Raw genomic sequence first — 23,596 nt, 5'->3', positions numbered from 1 at the left:
AGGTATTAAACAGGTATGAGAAAGATGGTTAGAGAACCAAAGACTTGACAAATGTGGGTCAGCTGAAGGAAACGGAGGTGCTTAGCTTTCTGTTCTTACCAGGATGACTTCTGGATTTCTTTATCATGCCCCTAAAACCTCCTAGTTATGGAATTCACACCTCAGAAACCCATGCTGCCTTTGTGCCTCCTCCGTCTGATTGGATGTATCCTCCCAGAACATCCACTTATGGAAAAACTCTGAGTTCCCAACCATCTCTTCATTTCTCACTAGTCTGAATTACAGATTTCTCCTTCATGTCCTTACCAGTCACAGGCCACACCTTCCACCTTTCAAAGCTTCTTTTTATGTGCTATCTTCACTTGTTAGAAACTCCTCAATGGAAAGGTTGTCTTTCTTTTTGCTTTAGTTGTACTGCCAGTGCTCAGCAAAGTGTCTGATACATAAAAAAGCTCTTGAGGGCAGCTAGGTGGCTCAGTGGATAAAGCACCGGCCCTGGATTCAGGAGTACCTGAGTTCAAATCTGACCTCCGACACTTGACACTTACTAGCTGTGTGACCCTGGGCAAGTCACTTAACTCTAATTGCCCAGAGGAAAAAAAAATCTCTTAATAATTGCTCATTGACTGTTTGTAGAAGAAAAGATTTGGGTGGGTGAGTAGGGACTTGCTAGGTATTTAGAAGAATATTGTTCTGATTGAGATTTTAACAAAAGGGAATAATGAGGCAGATCTCTCAGCAAGACATTTATTATAAGGGACCTGCTGCCTGTCAATAAATGGCTCAGTGGCTTGCCTCCATTAATGCCCCAAATCCCAGAGCAAGAGAATAGTTCAGGGGCAGCTAGGTGATACAGTGGATAAAGCTCCAGCCCTGGATTTGGGAAGACCTGAGTTCAAATTTGACCTCAGACACTTGATACTTACTAGCCGTGTGACTCTGGGCAAGTCACTTAACCCTCATTCACTCAAACACACACACACACACACACACACACACACACACACACACACACACACACACATACACAAAGAGGACAGTTCCCTTTTTATAGGGTTTGGGGAATACTGAACAGAGAACAGAACAGGGTAGATGAGAATGTGAAATTAAGGGCGCCATGACTGCTTGCAGAACTGAGGCAAAAGAAACAACCTGATTAATTGGAAGTTTGGTGATGGGGGCTAGCAACCACCTCCTCTTCTTCTCTCATGAGACTAAGAAGGAAACTTTGTTTGAGTCCAGGTACAAGATAGTAGTCCTGCTTTTGGATGTCAAACCAGACATCCCTGAAGGATAGCTTGGTGGCATAAAGATATTAGGCCCAGACTCACTTTCTGTACCTTGTCCCTGCACATTTCCTAAGGTCAGCAAAATTCCTTGAGGCAAGAACAGATGTAACCCATTACAGGACAGTTTAACTCTGAACTAAGTTCAGAGACAAAAAAACGTGACTTGAGCAGTTAAAATACAAAAGCAGTTATAGGACAAAATCGATTACTTGTAAATAGGATCAACAAGAAAATGATACAGGATTAATTTTAATCTTCTCAATACAAATGGGGAAAAGTGATAAACCTTTTTTTTTTGGCTCAGAGGGCAAAACTAGGAACAATAAATGGATGGTACATAGGTATTGATTTGGACATGACAGAAACATTTCTGACATGATTACAGTTTTACAAAAATCTGGGTAGGTGGTTCGTTCCCCATTACTAACAATCTTCAAGTATGATTTCCTATTAGATCTGTAATAGAGGTGAGCTCTATTCAGAAATGGGTTTGGCTCTGTGGCCTTGGAATTCCTCATAGATGCTGTGATTTTTTGGCATGGAGAAAGAAGGTGGCCTTCATCAGGAGATGTAGCAACTAACAGTCAGTAGAAGAGGAGTGGTGATGTTTAAAAACATCTGAGAAGAAACACCAAAGATATAATTCATCATTTTTTTTCACCCTACTTCTGTTGTTCTTGTTGCTGTTGTTTGTCCTTCATTCTTGAAGAGGACTGTGACAGATGTCATGGCTTGAAATGAATTGGATTTAAGTGAACAAGGGCTGTGAAAACTCAACAGCCTCACTCTCTCCTCAGATCCATCTGGATCCAGTGGCAAGATATACATCAGGACAACTGGAAATGTTTCCTAATGCAGTGGGAAACCTTGGCCTTTTACACTAAGGCCTTTCACAGGCCTCAGTTTAGCTGAGGCAAGGCCCATTCAGTGTTTAAGGCTAGGTAAGAAAGAAGCCAAAAAAAGCCTCTTTTACCTAGTTAAAAAAAAAAGATAGATAAAAGAAGGGGCTAGGAGAAAGACCCTCAGGGTTTATGACATAAAGAGATATCATTGCAATTTAGGCCCACCCTTAGCCATCAAGAGGCCAAATGATGGGAAAATGAGGCCTTGGCTGGGACCTATTGTGGCCAATCAATGAGGGCCTGAGTTACCTTGGTTTAAGGAGTAGTCCTTAGAAGACATCTTATAGGTAAACCCCAAGAAATCTTATGAGGTTTTTGCAAATTTGTATTCCTTTGGGCAGAGTTCTCACAGGTAAGGTTATGATTTCCTATATGGAAAAAGGGAAAGAAGAGGAAAGGAAAAGAAAAAGATGGAGCTGTTGAAAGGAGGTGAGAAAAGCCCCTTTTGGAAAAAACAAGCAACAACCATTCCATACATCCTTATCTTGTGACAATTATAGTAGTTTTTCTACAACAGAAAAAGGTGCTTTCTGATTACTCTGTTATTGTACTTGTTCAGTATTTTTAGTCATATATGACTCTTCCTGACCCCATTTGGGGTTTTCTTGGCAAAGATACTGAAGTGGCTTGTCATTTCCTCCTCCAGCTCATTTTACTGATGAGGGAACTGAGGTAAACGAGTTTAAGGGACATATCTAGGGTCACACAGCTAATAAGTACCTGAAGCTGGATTTAAATTTAGGTCTTCCAGATTCCAGGTGCCGTATTCTATCCCCTGCACCACTGAGCTGCCCCTCTGCTGACTCTAGTGGTGAATTATGGAAGAACTATAACAACAAATCTTTTTGTGATAGTTATTAAGATGCAAGATTCCAAAATGGATAGAATTGAATTCACGGTGATGAAGATATATGTTTCAATTCTTCATTTAACACATAATGTCAATGACCTAGGGCAAGTAACAATCTCTCAGTGCCCCAAACAACTCTAAAACCATAAAAATTCCTAATCTGCATTGGAGCTTCCTCACTGAGAATTCCCAAGAATTTTGTTTCAAATTTTTTTTTATCAACATAGCCTAGGCAATCAAACCATTCCTAATGAGAGTGTTGCAGCAATGTGGGACAAAGGCTTATTTTTAAATTTTAATTTATGGAAAAATCCAAACATTTCCATAGCATAGTCCAATAAAAAGATGATTGCATGTGAAACTGCAAATCTACATTACAGAACTTGCTATTTCTTTTGAATATGCAACAAAATTATCATGGTTATCATTATACCCAAATAGTAGGTGTATGTATATGTGTGTGTAGATATATAATGTGTAGATATACATATATATGTAAAATGTGTGTGTACAGATACATATATATTATAAAAATGTCAGTGACTCCATATATGTGTATGTGTATATACATATATACTTATAAGCACACACACACATCTATATATCCATAGAGGGGTATATTTTTATACAATATAAATATATAATATATTAAATAGTATATATGTAGGCATATTATACACACACACACACACATACACATACTATTGGGGTCTAATGATAGTCATTGTGTGTTTGTGTGTGTGTGTGTGTGTGTGTCTGTGTAATGTAATCTTTCTTCATATGTCCTTTATGGTTAATTTGGGTATTTATAATAGTCAAAATAACTTACTTGCTCAAAGTTGTTCTAAAAACAATATAGTAGCTATTTATACAAAGGCTTATTTTTATTTAAAAAGGATGTTAATATAGTTCCAAAGAATAGAAATTCCTTTAGAACAGGAACTTTTGGATTTGTATTTCTCTTTTTTGGGGGGGGGGAATTTGTATTTCAAGCTTTTTATTATTTGTTTTACGAAAAATATAGGCATTTCATTAAGTTTTGTGTTATTGGTACAATTTAATGGGGGAAGGCAAGACATGAAAGGAAACTGAAAAGAGGGAGGTCTCCAGAGAGTACCTACTTTGGAGGCATGATGATTGAGGAGTTGAAACCAAGCAGAGCAGCTGGTAGGAAATGAAGACATGGCTGGAAATTCGGAGCCCTCTACAAAGGAAAACTTTGTGAGGACTTTTCCCCCCAATCTCCAGCCTTCCAATCAGAGGGGAGAGGCAACTGAGGATACTGAAGAATGTTGAGTACCATAATATCATCCCTTTCCCCAGAAAAAGAAATAAAACCCTGGAATGAACTCTCCCACAACTACACACATCATCAGTGGGAAGAGTGAGGACAGACTTAGAGTACATTGGTAGTGAGTCACATATGTGGGATAACATGTGGCCAAGGTAAGTCACAGAACCCTGGAACTTAAGCCACAGGTATTTGGTTTTATGGTGTTCTCATGTTGCTTTCCCCTGTAAAGGGAATAAGATCTGCTGGGCAGGTAACTCAGCTGAGCATCCTAAGTATGTTCCTCTCTGCTGGGTCTAATCATTTATTACTGTGACATCTTGGTAAATTCCTTTGTTTTCACATAATTTTATCTACTAGCTCTATTAAAGGCAGTTATGCCATTGAGGACTTGAGAGCTACAGCTTCAAGAGTGCAGACTCATAGATTTCCCTGGAACCCAAGGCAGTAGCCATCTTTTGAGGGATCCAATCCTCCAGTGGGAATGGGAGTTGGTGGGGACAGTTGCAGAAGGAGTGACCTAATGGTAATATATGTAAAATACATTGTTTTCCTTGAAGCCTTATGCAAACATCCATTATAACTCTGAAGAGATAGAATTTAACAAAACATTAATTTATAATTATTAATTAACCAAAAATGGCAAGCATTTATTGTCTGTTGTATGCTAGATATTCTAGGATTACAATGTACTAACCCCATGCTCTCTCATTATTTCTACCTCTTGGCTTCTCTGGGTTCCTTCAAACTCCAGCTTAAATTTTACTTTCTAGTCCCAAGCCTTCTAATCAGCTGCCGTGCAGGTGTCTTCTGGAGCTAAGCTCACTGTCTGGTGAGAGGGCTGAAAGACTGGCCTGGGGGAGACTACAGGGTGATATGCAGGAGCTAAGGGGGGATTTGGATGTCCTATCTCAGCTGGGAACCAAGAAGAAACCTTGAGTGGTAGTGGCCCAGGTCGGGGAGGGGTACAGGCTTGTGGGAGCTAGCAACCACAGTACATAAAGTTTTGCTGACTGGGTGTTGATAAGTTGGCCTGGGATTATCTATGGACCAGAGAAAGGGACAGGCAAGTGAAGAAACTTCCCCTCATTAAATCATAACACCTAGTCCCCTGAAGCTTGGGACAATAAATCCTGGAATTAGGACACCACAGTAAGAAGGAGTTAAAAGTCAAGTGAAAGATGGGCAGGAGGAGCAGGCAGAGAAATTTGTGAACCATAGAAAGTTTCTTTAGTGACAAGGAAGATTGAGGTGTACCCCCAGAAGAGGATAGCAACATCAGGGCCCCTATATCTAAAGCTTCCAAGAAAAATATGAATTGGTCTCAGGCCAAAGAGGTGTTCAAAAAGAACTTTGAAGATATAGTTAGAGAGGTAGAAGAAAAAATGTAAAGAGAAATAAGGATGGTGCAGGAAAGACATGAGAAAAAAGTCAACAGCTTAAAAAGCCAAATGGAAAAGGAGATAAAAAAGCTCTCTGACAAAAATAATTGCCTAAGAATTAGGACTGAACAAATGGAAGCCAGTGACTTTATGAGAAAACAAGACACAATAAAGCAAATCCAAATTAATAAAAAAAAAATATAGGGCAATGTGAAATATCTTCTTGGAAAAACTACTGACCTGTAAAATAGATCCAGGAGAGATCATTTGAAAATTATTGGACTCCCTGAAAACCATGATCAAGGAAAGAAGTTAGACATCATCTTCCAAGAAACTGTCAGGGAAAATTACCCTGATATTATAGAAGCAGAAGGTAAAATAGAAATTGAAAGAATCCACCGATTACCTCTTAAAAGAGATCCCAAATTCCAAAGCTCCAAGGTCAAGGAGAAAATATTGCAAGCAGCCAGAAAGAAGCAATTCAAATATACTATGGAGCCATGATAAGGATAACACAGGACCTAGCAGCTTCTACATTAAAAAATCAGAGGGCATAGAATATGATATCCCAGAGGGCAAAGGAATTGGCTTTACAATCAAAAAAATCACCTACCCAGCAAAACTGCGTAGAATTTTTCAGGGGAAAAATTAGGACTTCAATGAAAAAGTAGACTTTCAGGTATTCATGATGAAAAGACCTGAACTGAATAGAATATTTGACTTTCAAATGCAAGACCTTAGAGAAGCATGAAAAGATCAACAGGAAAAAGAAATGAGAGATATTAAAAGGTTAAACTGTTTACATTCCCACATGGGAAGATTTTATTTCTAAATCATAAGAGCCTTCTGAGTATCAGGGCAGATGATAAGAATGGTGTCTTGCATCTGAGGCCAAATTTGGGCACGGGTCCTCCTGGGTCCAGGGCGGGTTCTTTGTCCACTGTGTCACCTAGCTGCCCCATGATGACATGTTTGGGGTAAAATTTAGATGGGTGAGGAATACACTGGGGGAGGGGATAGGGGAGTAGAAGAATGGAGTAAAATCTCACATGAAAGGAGCAGGAAAGGGTCTATGTAGTGTGGGGAGAGATGGGGGAGATGCAGGGCAGTGAAGGAGCCTTATATACATCAGAATTAGCTCAAAGACCTTAATCTCATCAGAATTGGTTCAAGGAGGGAATAACATACACATCCAATTGGGTAGAGTAATCTATCTGACCCTGCAAGGAGGGATAAGGGTGAAAGAAGGGAGGAAAGAGCAGGGGAAGAGGCAGCCAGAAGCAAAACACTTTTAAGGACAAATAGGGCAAAATAAGATAGAAAATAGAGTAAATATCATGGGAAGGGAACAGGATGGAGGGAAACAGTTATGAAGACTGATTAAAATGGCAAAATGTATGGTACTTACTTTGCTGGCCTATTGTGAAGAAAATTCTTTGTCAAGGTTAAAGTACTATATAAAAGTTATGATGAACAGGATGCTATCAGAAAAACCTAGAAAGACCTACGTGAACTGAAGTAGAGTGAAATGTAGTGTATACAAAATAACAGCAATAGTATAAGATGATCTGCTGGGAAGGACGTGGTTATTTTCAGCAATGCAATGAACCAATATAACTCTGAAGGACTTATGAAAATTGCAATCCATCTACAGAGAAAGAACTGATGGTATCTAAAAACAGATTGAAGCATATTTTTTGGATAGTTCTTTAATCTGAAGTTTTGTTTTTGTCTATTTTCTTTCACAACCTGGCTAATGTGGAGATGTTTTGCACAACTACACATGTATTCAACTTATATTGAATTGCTTGAGTTCTTGGGAGTGGGGGGTGGGGAAGGAGGGAGGAAGAGAAGTTGTAACACAAAGTTTTAAAAAATTGATGTCAAAATTTGTTTTTACATGTAATTTGTAAAATAAAATTCTAAACATAAAAACAAACAAAAAACAAATTATACTTTCTACAGGAAACCTACAGATTAAAGATATTAAGCATCCCTGGTCACACAACTAATAAGTGTCAAGGGTAATATCTGAACTCATGTCTTTCCTAATTAAATTGGTAACACCTTTTCCTCCTTACCATGTTTTTTTTTTCTTTTCTGTCTCTCTAAAATATATCTTGTTATCTTTCTCAGTGCTAGAGTCACTTAGTACAACAAATAAGGCAATAACAGTGCACCTTGTGATTAGGTTGTTAATAGGGTTAGATTCTAAATGAGCCAATCTCTCTTATTTAAAAACTGATGCATAGTTTTGTTTCTAATTGGCAGGGAAGCAGAGTGCAAATATGCTAATAAACAGAAAGGTAATTTTTGTTGAACTCCATTTTCAATAGAAATACGAAAAAGACTTAGAAAATAATCACAGATTATATTGCCCTTTTCCCTTTCACTTGTGGTAGAACAGGTTCCATCTTGTTTTGTCAGTCTCCCACGGATAGGGAAGGCCATATCTTAAACTTTCCCTCTCTTGCTAGGCCAGGTTTATATTTCTTTTCCTATCCTATCTCTGTGCCACTCATTGACCATTAATCTCTGAAACTTGTACCCCATTCACACCCCAAACTTCTGCTTAGGAATTGTAAGGACATGTGACTTACTTCATATCAGTTAGACCCTATTGATCCCTAGAAAAGGGACAAAATTGTAACAAAATAATATTTTCTTTGCAGGAATGCTTGTGCATTTTATATTTAGAGTTTTTCTAGAAGTTATAATCTCTTCATGTATTGAATTTTAAATACATTTTAAAAAATCATTTTGCCAAGGGGCAGTTAGGTGGCGCAGTGGATAGAGCAACAGCCCTGGATTCAGGAGGACCTGAATGTTCAAATCCGGCCTCAGACACTTAACACTTACTAGCTGTGTGACCCTGCACAAGTCACTTAACCCCAATTGCCTCACCAAAAAAAAAAAAATCATTCTGCCAAGTATTGGCAATGTAGTGAAGATACAAAGACAAAACAAAAAGAAAAAGCCTGCATATATCTTGTCTATATGTTTACATGTTGTTTTTATTCTTCATTTTCCTCCTGGAACTGTCCTTAACTTTTGCACTTCAAAACCATGCTGTCTTGACATCTGACTTATCCTGGAAATTCCCTCAAGTGCCTAGGGCCTCCTTGTCCTAGAATAGTCCATCATGCCCTGGAATGGTGTTATTATCCCTGAAGTCTGCCTTCTTTTTCCCATTATGGAGTTCCTCTTGAAGACTTCATTTTGTGGAAGGGAGCCCAGTCTGCCTTCATTCTTCTTCCATTCCAGTTCCTGACTTTCTTTACTTCAAGAACATGCCCCTACGCCAGGTACTTTCATCCTCTCTCCTGCCTCACCCTTTTTCAGCTCCCTTTTGCATGTTGTCTTTCCACAGTAGAATATAAGCTCCTTTCAGCAATGACTATTTGCTTACATTTTTATTCCCAGCATTTAGCATGACAAGTACTCAATAAATGCTTCCTTTTTTCCCCTATTAGATTCTTAATTTCTTAAAAGCAACAACTGTCTTTTGCCTTCCTTTGTATACCTAGCACTTGTGACAATGGCTGGCATATTTTTTTGTTTCGTCAATTCAGTGGTGTCCTACTCTTCAAAACCCCTGTGGACCATACTATCTATGGGGTTTTCTTTGCAAAAAAAAAAAAAGGGATTTTCCATTTCCTTCTCCTATGGATTAAAGTAAACAGAAGTTAAGTGATTTGCCCAGTGATTTGCCTAGTAAGCATATGAGGCCAGATTTGAAACCAGGTCTTCCTGACTCCAGGCCCAGCACTCTATCCACTGAGCCACCCAGCTTCCAGTTGGTCCACAGCATATACTTAATAAATTCTTACTGACTGAGATTTGTGCCCACCACAAGGTGTGAAGACCTATATGTTCACCTCTGAAACTTATCACTTGTGTGAAAGTGGGAGGATAACAATCTTTCTGAGCCTCAATTTCCTTATCTGTAATATACATGTATTACATGCATGTACTATGTATATATTGGACTAATTAAACTTTAATATCACTTTTAGAGCTGAATCTATTAGCTTATGATTGACTTACAAAAAAGTTCATGAACACAGGAGAAGGTAGATGAGAAGGGAAATCCTTTACAGAGTAGAATTGTGAGCAAACTTGTATGAGCAGGGAAATAATTTTACATAATTTTGTGCAAATTTTACTCATTATCCAGTTACTTTTTAGGGTGAAAAATAAAGACAATAATCAATTTACTATAAAATCTCATCTCTTTAAGAGTTTAGCAGGGCAGCTAGGTGGCGCAGTAGATAAAGCACTGACCTTGGATTCAGGAGGACCTGAGTTCAAATCCAGCCTCAGACACTTGACACTTAACTAGCTGTATGACCCTGGGCAAGTCACTTAACCCTCAATGCCCTGAAAAAACAAAAAAACAAAAACAAACAAACAAACAAAAAAGAGTTTAGGAGGCAGAACCAAGATGGAGGAGAGAAGCCAGCAAGTTGACTAAGGTCTCTTGTGGTTCCCTCAAAAAGAACATTAAATCAAGAGTTTAGATGAAGCTATACTGGTCAAAGGTTTATATAGTAACTAATACAAGGATGTAACCAATCTTCTCTATATTATATAAGTTCACAGACATTCGTGCTGTTTAGATAACACAATAAGAGTTACATTGCTTTAATGCAATGCCTTAATTGAGTTGCAAAGGTGAATTCAAACTGCTTTATTAGACTTAAAACTTCCCTTATTAGAAAACAAATGTCAGGGTGAAAAAAACTAAGATTATATTTAAATAAAAAGCAAGAGTAGAAAGTAACATATCTTGAATTATGTTTCTTACAAGATTAGTTTATCAAAAATGATAGTTTTACATTTTGTTCTAAAAAAATAATGAATTGAAGTACAGATTAATGAGAACAGGCAGGCAGTCCCAAAGATAGTTCCTTCTACAGAAACTTCCTTTCTTCCTACTTCTAACATCTCAAATTGCATATGGAGAGTAGGGAAGGAATGAAAAGATTGGTTGGAGAATAGCAAGTATGCACTAAATGAATTTAACTCTTTGGAGGAAAAAGGTAATCTCTGTGGTTATCCCAATCTACATCAGCCACAATTTAGTGTATTAAAGGTGGCATCTTGAGATGCAGTATAAATGTTACTCACTCTGATGGACTATGTTCCTAGCAAGAAAGCAAGACTGGCACGTACTAAGACATCTGGCTTGAAAACTTTGTAAGACTTCTTTATATCATGAGCTTTTAAAATGAACTTTACAGTAAATATCCAAGATATTTTTATCCACATATTTTAATATTTAAGATGCCCAAAGGCAATTCAGCTTCTACTGTAGCTTTTATTATTTAATGACACAGATGAACTTAAAGAAGGTCAAGAGTAAAAAGAGGCCATTGAGGAATTCTATGATGGGAAGAGAAAACTGGCTGGTCTTATACTAAGGGCTGAGAATGATAAGTAGACAGACACTGACCACTAGCAGTTCCCTTTTAATGTCAGGAGGAAATGAGAAAAGCTTCCCGTAAATTCAGTGGACCCCTCTATGACAAATTTTTTAGTAGAATATGTACAGGTTGCCCTGGAAGAACGAGCATGGATGAATTGCAATCTGTATTGTTGGAGGGAAATTCCAAATCAATATGATAACAGATCATTTGAGTAGGAGAAGGTGAAGGAGAAGATGAATAAACATTCAGTACCTAGTATGTGCCAGTCACTGTGAAGTGCTTTAAAATTATTATGTCATTTGATCCTCACAAGAGATATAGACACCATGTTGAGGCAGACAGAGGTGTGGCAATTTGTTGAGAGTAACTAGTAAATATATGGGGCCACACTTGAACTTAGATCTTCCTGACTCCATAAATAGCACTCTAATCCACCTTAACACCTGGCTATCTCGGCTATTATACAGGCGTAGAGTACTATGTGGATATCTGCATATCATTCTCACTAGTATAAGGATGAGGCATAGAAATAAAGATGCACTTTTTTGTAGTTTACCTTATTTTCCACTGTTTTCATATTTAAAAGTTGTGTATTTTTGAACACAAATACAATTTTTAATGACATTCTACTGAGGGAAAAAAATCTGACAGAAGTGTTTCATGTCTGTAATACCACTTCATGCAACTCATTGAGTTTTGTAAGATTTTCCTCTGATATCATCAACATTATGTGTTGATCAATTGTGATAGACTAGATTCTTCTCACCAATACAATGGTAGAAGAAAGTTCCAAAGGACTCATGAAGGAAAAGGCTCTCCAAATCCAGAAAAAGAAAGAACTGTGGAATATGGATGCTGATTGAACCATACTATTTCTTTTGTTTTTGGTGCTGTTGTTTTTCTTTTTTGAGGTTTTTCCTTATTGCTCTGGTTCTTGTCTTATAACATGACTAATGCAGAAATAGGTTTAATGTTTATATATATATATATATAAACCTATATCAGATTACCTGCTATCTAGGGGAGGGGGGAGGGAAGAGAGGGAGGGAGAAAAATAAATTGGAAATTGGAAATCTTATAAAAACAAATGTTGAAAACTATCTCTACATGTAACTGGAAATTAATAAAATACTTTTATTTTTAAAAAAGAATGAAAAAGAACAAAGGAAAAAATTTTTAAAAGATTTTTCTCTGAATAAATTCCCTTTGCAGCATTGGCAACATGCACATATAAACTGTCATGCATTGAGTTAACAAGTTTTTATTTAGTCATTGCAGAGTCCTAGAAATATCAGCCATTAATCTACTGTCATGCACCACCTCAGTCAAATAGTTCCTTAAATATGCCTAGTTAAAAAATAAATAACAATGTACCTAGAGTCTCAGAATCGGCAGTTTAGTGTTTTTCATGTGTTCATGTGTGTAATGAAATACATTTCTTAGAATACATACATATTTACATTTCACACATACATATTCTTTGGAGAAAGAGATGGGGATAATTATACATGTATAATCTATATTTGATTGCTTATTGCCTCAGGGAGGGGCAACGGGAGGGAGGAAAGGAAGGATAAGTTTTGGAACCCCAAACTATACATAAAAATGTTTATTACTTTAAGAATTAGTTATTCCTAAGTATTAGTTATTCCTTGAAGCTTTGTGTCATCAGTTATTTTGATAAACTGGTAAATCATATTTTCACTGATAAAAATGTTGAATATTAGGGGCAGCTAGGTGGCACAGTGGATAAAGTACCAGCCCTGGATTCAGGAGTACCTGAGTTCAAATCTGGCCTCAGGCACTTAATACTAACTAGCTGTGTGACCCTGGGCAAGTCACTTAACCCCCATTGCCCGGCAAAAAAAAAAAAAAAAGAAAAGAAAGAGATTGGAGAACTTGGGTGTTATAAACCAAACTAAACCAAAAGAAAACTAAAAAATGCTCTAGCAAATAAATATACTGCTATTAGATAATCATTACAGTAACAAATACAAGTTCAAACTATAAGGCTGAAATTACTTACAATAGAAACAAAAACCTTTTGCTAGACCTTTGATATGTATCCACAGGATATGTGAATCCAAGGATGTGATTAGTCAATGGATGGGAAAGGAAGCTTCCATTCTATGTACATTCAGTCTGTCTCATAAGCCTGGCTTACTTTGTACTTGATGAGATTTACTGTTCCATGGAATGAGGAGCCACACATATGCTTTATACTCCATTACCTCTTTATTCTAATTATTCCAAAACATCTTAATCAATTCAACATGTAATTAAAACCTATCTGATTAAACAATCAATAAATAATTGATTCCCATTGTCCAAATCAATTTAACCAAATTCAACCCAATCCAATCGATAAACCAAAAAAATCACTTGGTTTAGTAATGCATTTAATGAGGTATTCTTTCTTTCCTTATACCTACATAGCATTGTTCCCTGACTATATAACAGCAGCATGGGTTCTAATACTTGCCTAGACAGTGGGAACAGAATCTTCACATTTCTAGCAAACTATCTTTAGGGGGGTCAGGTGGAGGGAAAAGGAGGGAACTGGGAAAAGACACACAGCTTTCAGAAAGAACATGAACTACATAGGCCAAAGCTACTAAAAGGATACAAATTCCATCACCACCACCACCACCACCACCACCATCATCACCACCACCACTACCATCACCACCAGCACCACCAGCACCATCATCACCACCATCACCACCATCACCATCATTATCATCATCCAGAAAATCCTACTTTAGGGGCAGCTAGGTGGTGCAATGGATAAAACACCAGCCCTGGATTCAGGAGGACCTGAGTTCAAATCTGGCCTCAGACACTTACTAGCTGTGTGACCCTGGGCAAGTCACTTAACCCTCATTGCCCTGAAAAAAACAAAACCAAAAACAACAACAGAAAATCCTACTTTAAAAATTTATTCTTGAAACATAGAGACCTCACATTTTAGACTAAAAAACACCAAATAAATAACAGCTTTACTGTGAGGCTCAACCATTATGCAAACATATCAAAATATTTTGCTTAAGTTGAGACCATTCTTGTGATACTTTGGTGTAGAAAAAAGCACCAGGTATTTGGAGTCAGAAGAGCTGTGTTGAAGTCTTGGTTTGGCTGCTTAGTATTTGGGTTACCTTAAGCAAGTCACTTCAACTCTTAAAATTTTCAATTTCATCTTCTATATGAAGAGAATAATAATACCTGAACTGTCTATAAATGCTATTTCAATGGGAGTTTAATATCATTATTGACAGGTTTCAGGTTAAGAAGTTGTAAGCTTCCCTCCCCACCCTTTGAATAAGTACCAATTATGTGGTAACCTAAGCATTTCATGAACAGGTTAGATAAAGTAAAAAGGAATATAATCACAATGCTCTTTGTATGATGCAAAATTTGATTTATAATAGAGCTCAAGTCAGCTACTAAAAATCATCTAAGTGCAAGTGGCTATAAACAATGGTCAAAAGTCTCAAAAAAATCTGTTGGTGGTTTGAATATTTTGTTATCTGTAAACACTTCTTCCAGATAAAAGTCAAATTAATAGGAGAATTAATCTATTATGACAATGAGAGAAATATTGTTTTTATTTCAAATTTAAAAGCATTCTTAATTCAAACAAATGGAATTTGGCAAAACTAAATGGCAAATTACCTTTGCATGGGTCAAGTTGTCAAGTGCGTTTCACTTCATGTAACTAATATAGCTTAAACCTGAATAAATATGTAACAATATTTTGTAAATCATTATAGCTATCACTATATTTTGTAAATCATTATAGCTTGATAATAGAAAACACTCACAGAGCAGTGTTAAATTTACAACAATTATAAAAAGCATTCTAATCTAAGCATCCATTATAAATGCTACACATGAGAAATTCCATATTTTCTAGAAAACATGAACAGAGAAGTACAAGAAATAAAACTAAAGAGATAATGTTGAGAAGACTGAACATAGTTGCTCACTTAAATAATTTAGAAAATAATCATAATTTTAAGATCATAACTATCATTTGAGGGCAGCTAGGTGGCACAGTAGATAAAGCACCAGCGCTAGATTCAAGAGAACCTGAGTTCAAATCCAACCTCAGACACTTGACACTTACGAGCTATGTGACACTGGGCAAGTCACTTAACCCTCATTGCCCTGCAAAACAAAACAAAAATGAACAAAACAACACCCCCCCAAAAAAAACCCAAAACACCACACTATCACTCAAAGAATGGGATATATTTTTACCAAATGTGAACATTGTCTTTCTGTAATATATGTCACATATTGAATGATGTACTTCATATATAAAAGTCTAAGAGAAAGGAAACAATCTTTTTTTTGGGGGGGGGCAGTGGGGGTTAAGTGATTTGCTCAGGGTCACACAGCTAGTAAGTCTCAAATGTCTGAGGCCAGATTTGAACTCAGGTACTCCTGAATCCAGGGCCAGTGCTTTATCCACTGCACCACCTAGTTGCTCCCAGGAAACAATCTTAAAAATCATTAATGTCCAGTGATTAAATAGGCAAAACAATTTCATAGATATAAACCAGATTTAAAGATGATAAAAATAGTTAACATCTATATAGTGCTTATTTGTGCCAGGAACTATGCTAAGTACTTTACAAATCTTATCTCATTTGATCCTCACAGCAACCCTGGGAGGTAGATGCTATTATTATTCCTATTTTAGAATTGAGGGTACTGAAGCAGACCCATGGAACTTGCTCAGGGTCACACAGCTAGTAAGGGTCTGAGGCTAAATTTCAATCCAGGTCTTCTTAACTCCATTCCCAGAACTCTATACACCTACCTGTAAGAAGGTATCTGTATCTCCCTCAGAACCTAACTCAGGGCTATGCATAGAATAGCTACTTAATCAATGTTGGTTGAATAAATGAAAACATGAATAAGCAAAGGCTTCCAATTCTGTCTCACCATTCCATGAACTTACATAAATATACAATTTAAATCATGTCAGGGGGAAAAAGCTACATTAAATAACTTTGATTTGGGTTATCTGTCTTCTTTCTCCAATGCCAATGTTTTAGTGGCACTAAAATATTTTCATTAAATATTAGAATGGCTGATTAGAATAAGGGCAGCATAGTGTAGAGTGGTAATAACAAAGACAGAAATCTGATATCTGAAAACCTTGTCTTGAATTTCAGCCCTGCTATTTGAGAGGCTTAAGACTTTGGAAAGTCATTGTTTTCCATTGAGTCTCATTGTGGAATATTACTACTTGGCCTGCCTACCTCACAGGTTTCCTATGAAGAAATGACCTGTGAGTCGTTGTTATTATTTTGTCTTTAAAACTCATACCAACACACTGTCTTATTGAAATAACCTTATACAGAGGCATTTTGGATTCACTACTAAGAAAGAGAGGCAGACTGACTAATTATGTGGTACTCAGGGACATAATACAGAATGTAGAATCAAAAAGACTGGGTTCAAAATCTTCGGTAACTGAGACCTTCTGGTTTCCTCTGACTCCAGAAAGGTCATTTAACCTTTCTCTCCCTTAAGGCAGTTTTAACAAGACTTAAAGGTAGTATAGGTCTAGGGGAATCCTTAATGTACAAGGTATCCCAGAAGTTTTAGTGACATTTTAAGCTACTAGATCTTAAGATTGCACTACGCCTTTTAGAACATCCTGTATTTGGCTACTAACTAACTACCTTTCCTCAAGGATCAAGATCCATTTAAATGTAATTCTGTTCTACATCAATTAGTTTTATCTCACACTGAAACAGGTATAATTCTAACTCTTTGAACTGGAGTGTACCATTGTTGAGTAGGTTTAATTAAGGAGCAATAGATAAAAAAAGCAGAGAGAAATCAGGTTACCAGAATGTACTATTATAACACTATCCTGACACAAAAAGAGAATGTAGCATCTGGTAAGAGTTATGCATATGTGGATTCTGGCATGCACAATGCTCAGTGACAAGGAATTGTATTTATTACTTCAAACCTTATTAAACAGAGTTTTCAATGACAAAGTCAGCTCTAGGAGTAAATCCAGTTGAATACATTTTATCATATATTCAGGTGAAGTCACTTTCCTTCTTGTTACCTGTCACTGGGAAAATTGGTGGTAGGGGTCCTCAGTTATTCCTCTTTAAAGAATTACACCCTCTTGGGCAGCTAGATGGCGCAGTGGATGGAGCACCAGCCCTGGAGTCAGGAGTACCTGAGTTCAGGTCCGGCCTCAGACACTTAATACTTAACTAGCTGTGTGACCCTGGGCAAGTCACTTAACCCCAATTGCCTCACTAAAAAAAAAAAAAAAAAAGAATTACACCCTCTCACACACACACATCCAATTAGAATAAAATAATCTTTTATTTAGGCACTAGAGAAAGGAGACCAAGGGACAAGTCAAGGACTTCTCTCGAGGGGAGATAGTTCAGAGATACAACATTCTCTTAGATACCTATCTCCTTGAACAGGGGGAAAGCAAAAGCTTTTATAGATGGTAGATGGGGTGATCACCTGAGAATGGAATTTCCCTTATTGGGGGTAGGTTGGGAGAAGTCGGGTGAGGGGTGGTTGTTCTGATTTCTGGAGGTACTTCTGTCACCTTGGTGTTGATCAGGCAGCCCCCACATTTAATGGGCTCATCTCCCTTACTTTTCAAGGTGTGTTCATCCTTCATTGTAGCTGGCAAGTTTCAACTTTAATAGTCCCAAATTCCTTGATATGTCTCAACCCTATAACATTACTTTACTGTTTATTTTAAAAAATAAAACAAATGCACACACTAGCAATACCAATGCCAGTTTGCAGAATGGCCTAATTTAAGTACGTTTTCTTATATAAATTTAAAGCATAAAGTGGGTTCTTAATGCAAAAGCACCAAAAGAGATATACCACAAAATAGTATTCAATAATCAAAATATGAGTGTAAGGAGAACAAAACAGTATTTCAGATATGATAGTTACAATTTTAACAGAGTCTTAAAATTTATATGTACTAGGCATTAGCCAATTCCAATGTGGTCCATCAGTTTATGGATTTATAAAGAATTGCTAATGATTTTCATTGTTTTATAAACATTCCAATATTCTATATATTGAAACCTTCCATCTTATAAATTAATCAAGAGGTGATGCTGAATACCAAGATGATGATGATATTTCTTGTACCTTATAGTCAAGGTTATGAAAAACATGTCTTAGAAGCACCAAAGAACCTCAGGCTGATCGTTGTTGGCAGTCAGAATTGATGATTTTTGTTTCCCATCATCTTGTCATTCTAAATAATTATAATTACTTGTATGTGATGTTGTATATGCTCAACTTTTCTTGTCAACAAAATTAATTATTTGACAGAACTAATTATTTTGAGACTTCTGAACCTGCTCAGCAAGAATTGGAATTGCACTTTTAACATGCAAACCTAGCTCCCTGGCCACATCATATGGAACACACAGTATCACATTTAATTTCAATTAGTTCAGCTAGTCATTATTCTAATATGATTACACATTCTTGTAAAATGTCCCTTTTTATGAAAAGCAATTAATTTTCATTTAGAAACATTTTGGATGCCAAGAAAGAAGAAATGGTCCTTCTTCTAATAAATGTATTTGATCTAGAAATATCAACAGGAGCTCCCAAACTATTATTGGCATGGAGACAGAAAAGCCAAAAAAATAGAAAATGATAGTTGCATTTTGAAGGACATTACTATGACTAAAGCTTTAATACTAAAGGCCACTGGTCCCATTTATTACCAGGTCACTGGCATCTAAAGGAAAGATGCCTATTTAAGAGCTACAGGCTCAGGTCCTAAATAGCAATGCTTAAAATAGTGCATTTTAAAAATATACACAGAAATGTGTGAATGTTTTTTTCATCAGATCTGATTACATACTGATTGTAGATGTTATAAGTTATTCAGCCTTGATTATCAGTAAAGTTTACCAGATGTCATGAAGTGAGAGACCAGAAAGGAGGATGCTAAAATAAATACCACAACTCTAAATGACACTGAGAGAAAACCACTTAACCATTTTGAAAACTGGGTTTTTCAAATCACCTAGCTTTCTTCAGGAAGTTGTTGGGGTTTTTTTCCAAATTACCTGCCTACTGAAAGTAGTAAGCTTCCTCAAGTCCATTTGGCAGTAGGCTAGGTATAATAATATAATCAAGGATAGTTAGAGTATTAAGGCACTTTTGGGGGACTAATTCTCAAATCTAAAATGATAGGTTCTTAAAAGAAAAGTGTTCTGTGACATAGAAGACCATTTGATACAAACTGGAGACCATTTTTCTTGAAAATTATCTCAATAAATTTCTAATTATGGAAATTGCTATGACTTCTCCTAGAGTGACATAGTATTCTTCAGACTATACTTTACTTTTAGTGAATGTTACCTAGTGACTTCCTTATTATCTTGCAAGTCAAACACAAAATTGCCCTTCGTGCTTAAAATAGCTAACCCTTAATCACCAGTGGTATAAGGGGAAAATGGAACTACAGGTAACGGAGATACAAACATAATTCCCAAGCTTCTGTATTACTTTTATTCCCTTTTCCAGACTTCTCCCAACAAAAACAGAATGCCAATAATATGTTAAAGGGTTATCAAGCAACAAAATAGATTAACTGAATTTCCAACTCCTCTCACTATCTGACATACCTAATAACAAAAGGCTGGCAGCACTAAAGGGAAAGAAATAGTGGAAGATGGAAAGGGGAGAGAAGGATGAAGAAGAGAAAGAAAGAGGATGCCAGGTGAGACTTTATCATCCCACGAATAACTAAGTAATACATAGTCCTATACCAATTGGACAGTCACTAGAAAATTCCCGCTGGGAATAAACAAATAGGTTTTTCTATCCTCTCAAAAAATACAACTACTTCAATATTGTGGTTGGAGATTTCTCTTTCATATTCCATAATATGTAATAGTCTTGAAAAAATTGCAGCTGTTGTCTTATTCTTCTTAACAAATGGAGTCTACTAAAAATGCAGTTCATTTGGGCATGACTGAGAAGGAAAGCTGATAAAATGGCTCAAAGGAAATTTCAATAAGTCCATTCTATATTCATCAAACCTTAACTATGTAGCATCTCAAGTATCTTATGCTTTTTCCATTATAGTGCTCCTACACTACTGATTGTAATACATTCAGTACTGGTTGGAATGGAAAAAACTCTTAAAGGTGGCTGCTTTAGTGAAGAAATAATGTTAACAGACTCTAAAAGGAAAGCTTTTTATCTCTGCAAAATAAATTCTTTAGTTAAAACAAGCAAATTAATGGAATTTATGCACAGTGTAATTTATTTTCATGGTAAAAATAACAAAGCATAAAAGTGACATAATGCAATAACATGAAATTCTATAGTTAGAATTCTGAGGGAAGAAATATCTACAATATCTTAAAGAGCTGGGCATAAAAGGACATTCCAGGACAAATATAATTAGACTCCTAAGTATGTAAGGCCTATCCATATGCAATTTGCAATTCTTTTTAGACCTATACTTTCTGTCTTAGAATATTATGTGAGGCTACTCTCTTCAGGGCATATAGTAGACATGAAGATCTTCTGGTTAATGGTTATTCAAATGTGCCTCTAGAGTCATCTAAGTCAGTAGTATTAGACTTGGGTTAAAAAGATATGGATTGATTTTTAATAAGACCAAAATAGGATCAAATTAAAAAAAAAACTCACTTCCACTTTTGATTTTGTGATACAATTTTAAAGAAATTTCATGCTGGGTATTATCCAGCTAGTGGTCCCTTAAATGTCCTCCTTTCTAAGTTAGCCGCAGAAGTTACTGTAGCAGAGTCAGAAGTAGGTGGGAATGCAAACAGCAATCATATCACTCTAGATAACTGACTCTGGTTTATATGGCTCTTGAAATCCTTATATCATCACTGAATTTAAAGCCTTAAATGTTTCCCCGCATCTTTTCCAGCACATTATACCCTTCCTTTGAAAACACTGACAATTATATAACTTAATCCTAAAACTTAATAGTTTTTAATCACACAAAAAATTACAAGCATCATTTTCACAGATTCTAAGAAATGGAAGCATCCTTAGAGCTTCTATGTGTTTAGCTGTTAATTAATTGAGAGAAAAAAAAGAAAAGGTTAAACAGCACAGGATCAAAGAAAGATGATACTTCAATCATTCCACTACAGATTGCCTTCCAAGTTGACAATGAGCTACTCATTACTACTCTTTGAGCGCATTTATCTATCTATCTATCTATCTATCTATCTATCTATCTATCTATCTATCTATCTATCTATCTATCATCTATTTATTTGTATATTCATTCATTCATTCATTTGTCTGCTTATTTATTTTTTGCGTGGGGCAATGAAGGTTAAGGGAATTGCCCAGGGTCACACCGATAGTGTCAAGTGTCTGAGACCAGATTGGAACTCAGGTCCTCTTGAATTCAGGGCCAGTGCTTTATCTACTGCACCACCTAGCTGGCCCTGAGTGTAGTTATTTAACTAGTTTCCAAATCCACTTAACTGTAGTATTATTTTGCCCACATCTCTGCACCTTGTACACATAGCATGATGGACTTTATCAAATGCGTTCCTGAAAATATTGTCCTTCTACCATATCTATTTTCCTAACAGCATAGTATTAAAAATTAGGGAATACACAGACACATACATACATGCACTTATGCAATGATTTAATGTGACATTAAACGGTAATAAATGTGAATATGGTTATAAATTAGATTTTATGCAAACATAAAGTTGAACATTACTAGTATACACACACATATATATTATGTAACTGTACATAAATATATACATATATGTATTCCATTAAGTGGTAAAAATTATTGGAGTTTAGCTGACTCATTTGGGAGGGGCCACACCTGGCCCACCCTGAAGTTACGTATGATATACTAAGGTCAGAAGGAGAAACCTCTCCATAGGCAGGTTTTGAAGGATCTCCCCTTTTGGGGGAGGAAGATTTAATGTTCTCTGAGGGGAGGCTGTCACTTCTGGAAGGCTGGCTCTCCTCTCCTCTCTCTCCTCTGCCCTTCAGGTGGTAGAACAGCTACAGCAGATGTCCCAGGTGGTGAGTTAACACAAAAGCCCTGTTTTCTTTTGACTTAGCTTAACTGGAAGCAAGTTGGGGATTGTATAGACTTGGGTTAGAGCTAGGAGAATTTATCTGTATTTCTTTTTTCCTACTTCCTTATCTTTGATTTTTATTAATTTCACCTTTGTTGTTTAATTAATTCCCAAGTAATAAAATCTGATCCTTTTGTGGAAAAGAAGCTGTAAGGCTCCTTTCTTATTGGCCTAGGAGAAATATCTAAAAGGGCAGTTTGGAGGGGAGGGAGCTTTGAACCTAGAGGTCCCTCATTATTTCCAGGATCACAATATTTTGGTGAGTCACCCAATTAACTCTCCATATATTAAATTTGACCCCCACAATTATTAGGTTCTACATTTCCTTGGTGGCTTTTTGTGGTTTGGACCCATGACTAGAATTGATTAGAAAAGACACACTGAGGAAATTCCCCCTTCAAATTCATATTGGCAATTGTTTTGCAGTTCTCTGGAGATAATTACAGGCTAAATGACTTGCCAAGGGCACCAGAACTAGCATGTGTCAGAAGTGGTATATAAACCTATATTTTCTTCCCTTCAAAGTCAATTGTCTATCCATTACACCAAACTGCCTCTTTCATGTATTGTATTAGATTCTAAAGCTTCATGAAAAGTAGTTTTGTATGAGTCCAGTGAGATCCAATCAGATTTTTTTATATCAAGTTGTATTTTCTTTATTATTCTCATATTTATTAGGCATTTTCTAGAAAGATATTTTCTATATCATTGGCAAAATGTTAAAATTCTTTACAACCTAGCTACACTCTGTACATGTTCAGATATGAGGGGATATTGAATTCCATTCTGAGTGCTACATTTTAAGTAGAATAATGAAAAAGTTGGCCCAGCAAATAGATAGATGGTCTTGGAATTTGGAAAACCTGGGTTCAAGGCTTGCTCCTGATACAGACTAGTCGAATAGCTATAGATAAGTAATTTAATCTTTCAGTGCTCCAGGTACTTTTTTGTTTGTTTGTTTTTAGTTTTTTTTGTGAGGCAATTGGGGTTAAGTGACTTGCCCAGGGTCAGACAGCTAGTAAGTGTCAAGTGTCTGAGGCCAGGTTTGAACTCAGGTCCTCCTGGCCAAAGCTGGTGCTCTATCCACTGTGCCGCCCAGCTGCCCCGCCCCAGGTACTTTTATATGAGTATATAGCATCTAGCTTGTGTGCACCAGTTGTAAAGAATTTATATATATCACAAGCTTCCTTTATAGATAAATAACAGGTTTTACACACACACACACACACACACACACACACACACACACACACACACACACACACACACACTAATTTATATACTGAGGCAAAGCCTATCAACAGAATGT

General features: G+C 36.6%; 1 protein-coding gene across 16 annotated transcripts in view; it reads right to left on the bottom strand.

Moving 5' to 3' along the window:
• The window catches only part of RALYL (RALY RNA binding protein like), an 820,624-nt gene that overhangs the window by 466,779 nt on the left and 330,249 nt on the right, over positions 1 to 23,596 (bottom strand). The window contains exon 1 of one of the 16 annotated variants that reach the window (XM_043977748.1): positions 9,999 to 10,063. The exons of the other annotated variants lie outside the window; for them this stretch is intronic. The gene's annotated coding sequence lies outside the window, so the exon portion shown is untranslated. Of the gene's footprint in view, positions 1 to 9,998; positions 10,064 to 23,596 lie in introns of those variants that run through there. 16 annotated transcript variants of the gene reach the window in all.

The sequence above is a fragment of the Dromiciops gliroides genome, chromosome 1, assembly GCF_019393635.1.
Source record: "Dromiciops gliroides isolate mDroGli1 chromosome 1, mDroGli1.pri, whole genome shotgun sequence".
NCBI classification, from domain to species: Eukaryota; Metazoa; Chordata; class Mammalia; order Microbiotheria; family Microbiotheriidae; genus Dromiciops; species Dromiciops gliroides.
The sequence above is the reverse complement of the archived record's forward strand: the minus strand, read 5'-3'. Positions and strand labels throughout refer to the sequence as shown.